The sequence below is a fragment of the Guyanagaster necrorhizus genome, assembly GCF_019112545.1.
Source record: "Guyanagaster necrorhizus MCA 3950 unplaced genomic scaffold BT62scaffold_22, whole genome shotgun sequence".
Taxonomy (NCBI): domain Eukaryota; kingdom Fungi; phylum Basidiomycota; class Agaricomycetes; order Agaricales; family Physalacriaceae; genus Guyanagaster; species Guyanagaster necrorhizus.
In genome coordinates this window covers 1-9550 of record NW_025064901.1, presented here as the reverse complement: position 1 = coordinate 9550, position 9550 = coordinate 1, and positions in this window count along the sequence as shown.

The window sequence follows — 9550 nt, the reverse complement described above, 5'->3', positions numbered from 1 at the left end:
ATTGATGTCCAAATGTTACCTAAACTGAATGATGCCACACCATGACTCCTGCATCTATAGACTTTGCCACTACTATGGCAAAAATCTATTCAGAAACTAAAACTGCCCTCAAACAGTGTTAGGCTCAAGCCACATGTGATCAACTAACATGTGATAAACTAATATGGCTTCATGTTCAAGCCTTCCATTAGAGTCCACTTTATGTGTTATTGTTGATTCTCTGTGCTTCAAGGCATTGTGTGATTTAGCACAAGAGTAGAATGAGGATGTATAAACTTTAGCTTGAAGCTGAGGTTTTACCAGCAAGAGCAAGCTCCTTAAATACTAAACAGGATCTGCTAATAATACTATCTACTTATTGTATATTTCTCTGTCTCTGTGCTCATTGTCCTGAAGCATTGTTACCATACATAAAAAGCTGGTTGTGTGTCATTGAGCAATGCCATTGCAGTGACAGACAATGACAGACTTGGCTAGTTGTAATGACTAAGCCTGATCTCATAGTCCTAAGTGCTGGTTCTAGCACCCTGACTAAGCATAAATAGGGATCAAGGATAAAGAAAAAGAGTAAGAAATCCTAATAAACAGATAGCAACTGCAATAACATGACAATACAATAAATACTGTCATGTAGCACACATATACTCTATCAATAATAAGGTCTGGCTTGACACAACCAACCTTCACCTTCCATGTCTAAAATGCAAGTTAGCTGACAAATGCACTGGCCTCTTCTCAATAATCTCCAAGATTGAAGCAAGCACTTATAAACTGTGTCTCCCACCAACTTGGAAGATACATGATATCTTTAATAAGACAATATTAACCTCATACATCACATTGGCATTCCTCAACCAAGAATGACCTCCACCTCTGCCTCTGGACCTTATCGACAATGAGGAACATTATAAAGTCGATCAAATTTTGAATCACAAGCTATGAAAAGTCAAAGCAAAAAGTGGAGATACAACAATCACTGTCAATTACCTGGTCAGTTGGAAAGGTTATGAATCAGAATCTAACTAGTGAGTCAATGAAAAACTGATATGCACCAATGATGCTATACAAGATTACAAACTATCTCTAAATTAAGCCATCAGAATGATGGTCTTAAAGAGAGGGTAATGTTATGATTTTTCTATTTCTCTTCTTAGATAACCTCTATTTATGCTTAGTCAGGGCACTAGAATAAGTGCTTAGGACTGTGAGACAAAGCTTAGTCATCACAGCTAGCCAAGTCTGTCATTGTCCTTCGATGCAACAGTGTTGTCCAATGATGCACAATCAATCTATTATATATGATAACAATGCCCTAAGACAATGAGCACAATGGATTAAGAAACACACAATTAGTCATAGTATTATTAACAGACCTTATACAGTATTTAAAGACTGCTTGCTCTCACTGATAATTCCCAGCTTCAAGCTAAAGTTTATTCATCTCATTCTACTCTTGAGTCAATCTTACAGGCCTTGTGACACATTGATCAGACTATGCATCAGTGGACTCAGCTGATCTCCTGAAGTGCAAGGAGACTAGGCTGTTTATCATGTGTATCTGTTCATGTGATGCTGGAGTCTAATATAAAGAGACTATTTAGGAAGAAAATGGTCAAGAGGATAGATATAGATGAGTCAGCCAAGCCTCAGACAGATTGCATAGCTTGCATAAAAGCTAAACATCATATCAAGCTATTTTCACAGAAAGTCAAAAGAGACTATACTGAAATAGAGAAAATGATATTTTCAGATCTATAGGGGCTAGCCTGAACTCAGAGTATCCATAGTAAAAGATATTACATAAGCTTTACAGATGGAAAATTCTGGAGGACAATGCTGTATATTTTGAAGTCAAAGCAAAGATATGAAAATTCAAAAGAAGATTCAGCAGTATCAAAAATACATTAAAGTTCACAAAGAGAAAGATCTGAAGTTTATGAAGATTGACAATGGAAAGGAATATGTCAATGAAAAGGTAAAAGAATACCTCCAGGATAATAGCATACAGTTGGAATTGACTGCAGCATACTCTCTATCTCAAAATGAAGTTGCTGAGAGAATAAATCAGACCTTTATGGAGTATGCATGCATCATGCTAGAAGAACATCATTTACCAAAGTTTCTATGGTCTGAGACAGTGGCATATGCCATATATCTGAAGAACTGATCACTAACCAGGGCTCTCAAAAATAATCTAACCCCAGAAGAAGTGTTTCAGAGCATGAAACCAGATATTTTGGCACTCTAAAAATTCAGAGTAAAGTGCTAAATGTTGCAGCAAGATAACAAGAGGTCAAAACTAGACTCAAAGTCAAGGGAATTTATCTTCACAGGTTTTATAGATGAATCTAAAGCTTAGAGATATTACAACCCTCAAACCAGACAGATTCAGACCTTAAGAAATGTTATATTCTCTGAAAACAACACTATAGAGCTTATAGACACTGACTATGTAGTCTCTCACCCTTCATCACTCAAGGAGGAGTCAGATAGCAAAGTCAAGCAGACTTTAGATGGAAATGATGGTATTTTGAATGATTCTATAGATGCCAAAAATGCTGAACCAAAAGGAAAAACAGCTCTGATGTGTCATCAATCAAATCAAAGTTCTTAATATGATATGGGAAAATGATTAAGCCATGCAACAAATTGGCTTAGATCACATCAAAGATCCAACCAAGTTACCAGATGCTTTATAATCCAAGTGCACAAGCTGTGAAAACATTGGAACAACAGTGTACCTTAGAAGAATCATCTTTGGAAGCCATAAATATTGCAATAGACTATGCATACATTGGAAAAACTGCAGACAACCTCAGTGATGAGCCATTAAGCCTTGAAGAAGCTAAGACAAGGCTAGACTAGCATCATTGAAAGAAAGCAATGGATGAAGAATATAATCTATTGACTTCTCTAGGCATATGGCAGCTGGAAGAATTACCCAAAAACAGATCACTTGTAGATTGCAAGTGAACTTACAGATTAAAAAGGGATGATGATGGGAAAATCATCAGATACAAGGTCAGACTTGTTGCAAAAGGATTTTCACAGGTATCTGGCATTGATTTCTTTGAGACATATGCATCAGTTGTCAGGCTGGACATATTTCACCTACTCATAACAATTGCTGCTCAAAGAAATCTAATTATTCATAGAATAAACATTGTTGGAGCTTACTTAAATAGTAAACTCAATAAATCCATTTACATGGCACAGCCACCTAAATATTCAGATGAGAGTGAAAAAGTGGCACACCTCAAATTAATGTTGTATGGACTCAAGCAATCTGGCTGAGTTTGGAATGATAAATTAAATGCTATATTTTTGAGACTTAGATACATTAGATTGATCAGTGATCAATGTGTGTATATCAGACAAATGAGTTCTGGTCTCATAATCATAGCTGTATATATTGATGACATAATATTGCTTGCCCTAGATGATGAAACCATGTCTAAAATGAAAGAAGAGCTTAAGAAGAAGCTAAATGTCACAGACATGAGGGAGATTCAATATATATTAGGCATGAAGATAGACAGGAATTGGGATAAGAGCACTATTACTCTATCTCAGAAGGCATATATTCTCAAAGTACTTGAGCAAATAGGCATAAATGACTACAAACTGGTTAAAATGCTTATAGACCTAAATATATAGCTAGAGAAAATTCCAACAGAAGATCTATGAGATGTTGACATAGCCACCAGACAATATTACCATATTGGTGTCAGATCACTAATGTATGTGGCTAATGGATCCCAGCCCAACATTGCATATGCTGTCACTGAATTAAGCAAATATATGTAAAATCTGGCTGCTAAGCATGTCACAGCCTTGAAGTGAGTTTTCTACTATCTGAAGGGAATTCTAGACTTTGAAATCATATATGGAGGAACTATAGATGAGCTGATACCTTATTCAGACTCAGACTGGAGAGAAGACAGAACAGATAGAAGATTAATATCTGGTTATGTCTGTACCTATGCAGAGAAAGCTGTTACTTAGAGTTTAAAGAAACAGCCTATTGTTAGGCTCAAGTTGCATGTGATCAACTTAGCATGTGATAAACTAATATAGCTTTGCATTCGAGCCTTCCATCAGAGTTCACTTTGTGTACTAATGTTGACTTTCTGTGCTTCAAAGCTTTGTGTGACTAGCTCAAGAGTAGAATGAGATAGTATAAACTTTAGCTCGAAGCTGGAGATTTACCAGTGAGAGCAAGCTTCTTAAATACTATATAAGGTCTGCTAATAATACTATGTACTTATTATGTATCTCTCCGTTTTTTGTGCTCATCATCCTGGAGCATCATTACCATACATAAAAGGCTGGTTGCATTGTCAGGCAATGCTGTTGCATCAAAAGACAATGACAGACTTAGCCAGTTATGATGACTAAGTCTTTTATCTCATGATCTTAAGTGCCTGTTCTAGTGCTCTGACTAAGCATAAATAAGGGTCAAAAGAAAGAAAAAAGATAGAAAATCATAACATTACCCTCTCTTTAAGACCATCATCCTGATAGCTTAATTTAGGAATATTTCATAGTTATGTATAGCATTGTTAGCATTCATAAGCTTTTTGTTTACCCATTGGTTAGATTCCAGCCCATAACTCTTCCAGCTGATGAGATAATCCACTGTGGTTGTCATGCCACTGCCTTTTGCCTTGATTTTTCATAGTTTATGATTTAGCACTTGGTTCACTTTATAGTGTTCTTCATTGTTGACAAAATCAGATGGTGGAGGCAGTGGTCATTCTTGGTTAGGGAATGCAGGGCCGATATATGGTGTTAGTAATGTCTCATTGAAGACATCATGGATCTTCCAGATTTTGAGTAGTTTCAATTTGTAGGTGCTGGCATTTACTTTTGCTGTTACTGCAAAGAGGCTGATGTGCTTGTCAGTCAATTTGCATTTGGGTCATGGCAGATAGAGGTTGGTTGTGTCTAGCCAGACTTTATCATTGGGAGAGTATTTGTGAGCCATATAGTGATGTTTGTCATACTGGATTTTCATGCTCACAGCAGCCTTTTCAAGGGTGGTCTTTGTTTCTTCATGGATTTTCATCATTGTAGATGCAAAATCCACAGAGGCAGAGGTGGTAGTTCAATATTGCTCTGTTTGTGCAATGTTAGGATGTCACCTATAGTTTATGAAGAATAGAGTTTTTTCTGTTGTTGAATGTATCTGGTTGTTGTGTTAAAAGATGGTGAGAGCCAGCCACTCTACCTAGTCATCTTGTTGATAGTTAATGAATAACCAAAGGTATTTTTCGACTTCTTGATTAGCTCATTCTGTTTATTTGTCTATCTGGAGGTGATAGGTGATAGAGGCATTACATTTGATGTTTAGGAGTTGGTAAAGATTGTCCAGGAATTTAGACACAAATTGAGGGCCTCTGTCTGATATGACCACTTGAGGCATGCTGTATTTCATATAGACCTCATCCTGTAGAATCTTTGCCCATTCTTCTGAAGTAAGTTTGGTTGAGCAGATGATTGGGATGATCACTTTTGAGAATCGATCAACTATGATAATAATGGCATCATAGCTGTTACAGTCTGATAACCCAGTGACTATATTGACTGAAATGTGGGTCTATGGAGATGATGGGACCATATTTGGATGAAGTGGGGCAGCTTGGGCCTGTGTTGATGATTTGCCTCGCTGGTAGATTTCACATGCCTTAACATATGTGGTGATATCATTTTCCATTTTAGGCTATCAGTACTCTCACAGTATCAGTTCCTTAGTCTTGGCAATGCCAGGATGACTAGCGGTGGCATGGTCATAGCAGATGGCAATGATTTCACTATGCAGTTTTTGATCTCAGGAGATATAGATCCTTCTATTGTATCAGATCATTCCTCCTTCCTTTGTTATTTCTCACTCATGATTGAGTGAGAGGGCTACCCACTGGTCCTATTTGTAGTTATCTTGAGTCACACTCTTGATGCATTCATAGATCTCTTCTTCCATTAGCATTATCATGATCTGGAAATGTTCAGACCTCAACAATGTTACTCTCTCATTATTGCCTTCCCCCTGGTCATGGTCTGCTCTCTGGCTTAGGAGATCTGCCTTTTTATTTGCTGTCCTGATCTTGTGATGAAGAGTATATTGATATTGACTGAGTTCTGTGACCCATCTGGCCTGATGGTAGTTTAGCTTTTGGGGCTGTCTGAAATAGCAGAGGTTTTGATGGTCCATCCAGATTTTAAAAGTCTTTGTGGCTCCAATCAAATAATATCACCACTCTTTGAGGATAAGCATGATGGCCAAGAGTTCTTTATTGTAGATCTTATAATTTTGTTTGGTGATAGTGAGCACTTTGGACAGAAATACTACAGGGTGCCATTTCCTATCTTGTTCTTGTGAGAGTACTGCTCTGATGGCCCCTTCACTGGAGTTGGCCTCAACTCAGAACTTTTCTTCTTGGGTGGGGATAGTGAGTATAACATTATCTGCAAGTCACTGTTTTAGATCATCGAAAGCATTTTGTTGGGATAATCTCCATGTTCAAGGGGCATTGCTGGTTAATTGGATCATTGGTCAGATAATTTTGCTGTAATCTCAAATGAACCATTGATAGAAATTTGTAAATCCAAGAAAAGATTGTAACTTCTTTTTCTTGGTTGGTTTCAGCCATTCTATTACCCCTGCCACCTTGATCAGATCCATGCAGATGCTTCCTTCACTGATAATGACCCTGAGGTATTTGGTTTTGAGTATCTTGAACTTGCACTTCTCTGCTTTGAGGAAAAATTTATGTTTTCTCATCAGGGCTAGTACTTGCTGTACTAGCCTTCTATGCTCCTCTCTGGTTTGTGACATGATTAGGATGTCATCAAGGTAAATGGTGATCTTTCCAGTTGTGATGAGATTCTTGAATATGTTGTTTATCATCCACTAGAAGGTTGCTAGGAAATTAGTGAGCCTGAAAAACATGACTGTCAGCTTGAACAGCCTCTGATTTGTTCTGAATGCAGCCTTCTATTTGTCTCTCTTCTTGATGCAGATGTTGTTATATCCCTATCAGACATCGAGCTTGGTATAATATTTGGTGCTCCAGAGTTTGTCCATTAATTCAGAGATTAATGGAAGGGGGTACTGATTTTTGATAGTCATTTTATTAAGCTTTTGGTAGTCTTGGACTGGCCAGAGCTTGCTGTTCTTCTTTTTGATGAAGAAGAATGGTGATACCATGGGCAATTTCAAAGGTCTGATTTGTCTGCTTGATAAGTTCTTATCCAAGAACTTATCAAGCTCCTATTGTTCATTGTTGCTGAGTGAATATGTTTTGCAGTCTAGATTGGCATTTGCATTTGGAATTAATTTAATTGCATGGTCCTATAGTTTTGGCTCTGGCAATTCATCAAAGCTTTCCTTCTCAAATAGATTCTTGAAGCCTCATGCCCATTCAGATATCATTTCTTCAAAGGTTTTTTCCTCCCTCCATTCATTAGCCTTAGCAGCAAGATTGTTGGCATGGTGAGTGGCATGAATGTGTAGTTCACACTGTAGGTTGATGGCAAGGATGGTTTTTCCATCTTTCATTTCTTCATTCTATCAATCCTCTGAGTCGTCATTGGGCAATTTGAAAGGAATTTTCTGACACTAGCACCTTGCAAAAGTGATCCAACCAGTTTTCCAATTGATTAGTGGATTATAGTATATTATCCAATTATGGTGAAGAAAGATCTCCTTGGTCTCAAGATCTGTGATAGCTAGGTCGATTCATTCCAAATGATCACTGATTGTGAGTCAGAGTTCTACAAACTCAGTTATTGAACTGGCTTGATTCTTGATTCTATCAATGTTATATACTGGAATGGATGCCACTGTGGCCCTGGTCAGAAGTTGGTGCTTGTTGATGAAAGCATGATTGATCAAACTTCCAGTGCATCCACTGTCAATCAGGGCAGTTACTATATGAACAGATTGAGATATAAGGGTCTCAATTTGTGCCTTGGTGATCAGATCTCATCTGGATATTTTAGATCACTGGATGAACTTTTGTGGTCCTTGAAGTTCATTGAGCCATTCCAAGACTCGGCACTGCTCTGCCTTCTTCATTTCTTCTATCATTTCATCAATTACTTCTTCGGCTCAGGTTTTATATACTTAATTTTTAAGCATAGCTTTCACTGCTGCTTCATCCTTGGCATTTTTTATCATCTTTCAAGTCCATTTCATATTGAATGGCTTAAGCCAAGTGTTGGGGCTCTCTATCCCTGTTCGGTGAAGTGGTTCCTAGCACATGCAATATAAAAAACAGAGACAGCAGAGCGTTTTCCACTGATCACACTCACACCAACACACATACAAAACTCTTAGTTTGTGGGGAGATTATAATGTGATAAAAGTAGCAATCAACAAATATAATTGTCTTCTTCAATGAGATCACAGTATGTGAATAGCAATAGTGTGCTTACAACAGTCTGAGGTCTTTCTAAGTCTCAAAACTTTTCGTTTTATCAAAACAAGAGGTGGCAACTGGTGTTGCTGGGCCTCAAGGCAAGGGGTACTGCAACTCAATACAATATGTCAAAACACTCCTTCAAAACTCTCAAATAGTTCTAAGCACAGCTCAGATCAACTCAATTCCCTAACACACACAATACACAACTCAAAGCTTTGTGCTCTAAGCCAAAAACCAATCACAAATATGTCCACAAGTGACCAAAAGCACAGATCCCTGTTCACAAGTTTCCAAACCAATCATAGACCCACAGGATTCAAACCTATACGATCCAGAGACACAAACACAATAAAACTCCATCTGACAGACTAAAGGGTTTGAACCTCTGCCACCTGTAGCATTGCATGTCACAAATACTTCAAAAACTCAAGATGATGCCCTTCAGACACTGCTCTCTTATTCTCAGGTTAAAGTGCAATCCAAAAACTTTTTATCAAACTGGGCTTAAGTCCTTCACAAGCTTTGATGCCTCACTTAGTTCTCACAGCTCTCTCAAGAGTATTCAATAATAGGTTTATTCTCTCGCCTGAAGTTACAAACACAAACCCAGAGCTAGAGTGCAAGGCTTTCTGTGCCCAATATACTGCAACTGTGAGGGTCAGAAACTTCTCTTTTCTCCAGCCATACAATGCCATATTTAAATGCTCTACTATGGTACTTACTAATACAATCCTACTATGGTATCCTCAAAGCACAGGACTCCATGCTGGATCCCACTGGTATTATTCATGTGCATGTCGCAGTTGCCATGCTTATTCTCTTCTGGGTGATGACTGTGCCTGCTATTTGTTATGATTTTTCCTATTTTCTTTCTTTCTTTTTCCTCAGAAATGACCCCTATCCTTGCTTAGTCAGGGTGCTTAGGCCAGCGCTTAGGACCATGGGAATGCTTAGCTCAGCAATCCAGTCAGTCACTCTCTTATTGTATTGCTGTGTGCTGTGAAGAGAGAGACAATATCCTTTTTGTTCTCTAACTGTGGCACAGCAGTAACAGCATACAGCAGGACAATAGCTTTTGTGGAGAGACTGGCAACAGCAGGGGAAACAGCACAACAGCAAGACAACAG